This window comes from Bison bison, unplaced genomic scaffold, assembly GCF_000754665.1.
Source record: "Bison bison bison isolate TAMUID 2011002044 unplaced genomic scaffold, Bison_UMD1.0 scf7180017864459, whole genome shotgun sequence".
NCBI lineage: Eukaryota > Metazoa > Chordata > Mammalia > Artiodactyla > Bovidae > Bison > Bison bison.
In genome coordinates, this window is record NW_011495021.1 from 5,346,081 (window position 1) to 5,349,695 (window position 3,615).

The following is a 3,615-nucleotide window of genomic DNA, read 5'->3' on the forward strand; positions in this document are numbered from 1 at the left end:
GCTTCAGCAATACATGAACCGTGAACTTCCAGATGTTCAAGCTGGTTTTAGAAAAGGCAGAGGAACCAGAGATCAAATTGCCAACATTCCTTGGATCATCAAAAAAGCAAGAGAGTTCCAGAAAAACATCTATTTCTGATTTATTGACTATGCCAAAGCCTTTGACTGTGTGGATCACAATAAACTCTGGAAAATTCTGAAAGACATGGGAATACCAGACCACCTGACCTGCCTCTTGAGAAACCTATATGCAGGTCTGGAAGCAACAGTTAGAACTGGACATGGAACAACAGACTGTTTCCAAATAGGAAAAGGAGTATGTCAAGGCTGTATATTGTCACCCTGCTTATTTATCTTATATGCAGAGTACATCATGAGAAATGCTGGACTGGAAGAAACACAAGCTGGAATCAAGATTGCCGGGAGAAATAGCAATAACCTCAGATATGCAGATGACACCACCCTTATGGCAGAAAATGAAGAGGAACTAAAAAGCCTGTTGATGAAAGTGAAAGAGGAGAGTGAAAAAGCTGGCTTAAAGCTCAACATTCAGAAAACAAAGATCATGGCATCTGGTCCCATCGCTTCATGGGAAATAGATGGGGAAACAGTGGAAACAGTGTCAGACTTCATTTTTTTGGCCTCCAAAATCACTGCAGATGGTGATTGCAGCCATGAAATTGAAAGACACTTACTCCTTGGAAGGAAAGTTATGACCAACCTAGATAGCATATTGAAAAGACATTACTTTGCCAACAAAGGTCTGTCTAGTCAAGGCTATGGTTTTTCCAGTGGTCATGTATGGATGTGAGAGTTGGACTGTGAAGAAAGCTGAGCACCGAAGAATTGATGCTTTTAAACTGTGGTGTTGGAGAAGACTCTTGAGAGTCCCTTGGATTGCTAGGAGATCCAACCAGTCTATTCTAAAGGAGATCAGTCCTGGGTGTTCATTGGAAAGACTGATGCTGAGGCTGAAACTCCAGTACTTTGGCCACCTCATGCAAAGAGTTGACTCATTGGAAAAGACTCTGATGCTGGGAGGGATTGGGGGCAGGAGAAGAAGGAGACGACAGAGGATGAGATGGCTGGATGGCATCACTGACTCGATGGACGTGAGTTTGGGTGAACTCGGGAGTTGGAGACGGACAGGGAGGCCTGGCGTGCCGCAATTCATGGGGTCGCAAAGAGTCGGACACGACTGAGCGACTGAACTGAACTGAACTGAAACAAGTATGTGTTTATCAGAAACTACTCTGACCACATATTATTCCATGTATTTATCATGAAGTGATTTTAAAAAATACCAAGTATTGAGCACACTAGATGCTAGGTCCTGTGCTTATAAGCAACTTTTAAATTCTTAATGTTGTATGTCAGGTATTTTACACACCTTATCCCATTTGACTCACCCCAAATTTATTATGTAGCCATTGTATTATAATTACCCACATTTTACAGCTGAGGGAGCTCAAATGCAGAGATTGCAAATAACTTATCCTACATTTCCCAGATCATAAGTTTAGACCCACAAGTAAAATTTAGGTTTGTTTCAGTCCAATGCCTTAGGTCTTGTTTACTATGGAATACTGCACTGCCCCTCAAGTAACTGTGTTAATAAATATTTATCGAGCAGTTACAATGTGCGAGGCACTGTTGTGGTCCGTGGGAATATAGCAATAAATAAAAACAAAGTCCCCTCTTTTATGGAACTCATTTCCAAATGGAGGGAGCAGATGGACAGATAATAAATAAATAAACTATAACTATGTTGGGTTATGAAATAAGAGTTAAAAAGAGAAACTAAGTGAAATAAGGTAACAGAAGGAAAGGGTGGTGTGCTATTTGCTACAGGTTGGTGAAAGAATGCTCCTCTGATAAAGTGAAATTTGAGTAGAGACTTGAATGAAGTGCAGGAGCTAGCCCTGTAGATACCTAATTGAAGAGCTCTGCAGGTAGAAGGAACAAGTACCAAGACAGGAGTGTACTGATGAGAAGTTTAAGGAATTGCCAGGTGGCAAGTGTGGCTTTAGAGAGTGATCGAAGAGAAACGTTGAAAGAGGAGAGGAGGGTAGAAAGAAATAGCGAAGACATTGGATCTGATTCTGAATGAGACGGAGAGCCACAAGAAAGAACAGAGGAGTGGCGGAACCTGCGTTGTACTACTCAAATTCCCCTTCAGTGAGTACCTGCTGTCTGGAAGTGCTACTGGCTGACTGGTAATGACGCCTTCAGGACTGCCTTGGTTACAGAGGGCTGCCTTGCCTGAGCTTGTAGCCTTCATGGAACAGACCACAACCAAGACTGACTGATGAGGGAACATAAAGACCTGGCTATCTTAGCCCAACTTGAGACAACTTTGAAGAGCGCTTCCGGCTGGAAAGACCAACATGTGGTTGGCCAAGACTATCACTGGGCCTGCATAACCTATTGACTTCTGCTGAAGCCTGATCCTTCCACTCCCTTCTACAAATGTTGATCCCAAAAGCACTCCTTTAAAAAGTCCTGCATGGTAAACACTACCTCAATCTGCTTCCAGGGACCTAGTCTATGATAAAGTGACATGCTAGCTTGTGCTGTAAAAGGATGATCTTTCTGGCGGCTGTGAGGAGGAGTAGGGGCAACATGGAAGCAGGGAGATTTGTTAGGAGGCTGTTATAATGACTCAGATGGAAGACAACAGTTACTAAGGCTAGAATGGCTGTAGATGGGGAGGGAAGACACAGTCAGATGCTAGATATATATGAGAGCTGAGCCAAGAGACTTTATTAGTAGACTGATACGGGAAAGATTAGGATAATTTTAAAGTTTTTCGGCCTAAGCAACTGAAAAGTAGATCTGCCATTTACCAAGAAAGGAATGGTGTGGAGATGAAAAGTTCATTTTGGGACATGTTAAGTTTAATATGCCTATTACTCTACCAAATGGAAATGTCAAGTGGGAAGCCGCACATGTGAATCTGGACTTCATAGAAGAGATCTCTGCTGGAGATGGAAATTTTGGAGTAATCAGCTTTAGTTCAGTCCAGTTCAGTCACTCAGTTGTGTCCGACTCTTTGCAACCCCATGAATCGCAGTATGCCAGGCCTCCCTGTCCATCACCAACTCCCAGAGTTCACTCAGACTCACGTCCATCGAGTCAGTGATGCCATCCAGCCATCTCATCCTCTGTCGTCCCCTTCTCCTCCTGCCCCCAATCCCTCCCAGCATCAGAGTCTTTTCCAATGAGTCAACTCTTTGCATGAGGTGGCCAAAGTACTGGAGTTTCAGCTTTAGCATCATTCCTTCCAAAGAAATCCCAGGACTGGTTGGATCTCCTTGCAGTCCAAGGGACTCTCAAGAGTCTTCTCCAACACCACAGTTCAAAAGCATCAATTCTTCTGCACTCAGCTTTCTTCACAGTCCAACTCTCACATCCATACATGGCCACTGGAAAAACCATAGTCTTGACTAGACGGACTTTGTTGGCAAAGTAATGTCTCTGCTTTTCAATATGCTATCTAGGTTGGTCATAACTTTCCTTCAAGGAGTAAGCGTCTTTTAATTTCATGGCTGCAGTCACCATTTGCAGTGATTTTGGAGCCCCCAAAAATAAAGTCTGACACAGTTTCCACTGTTC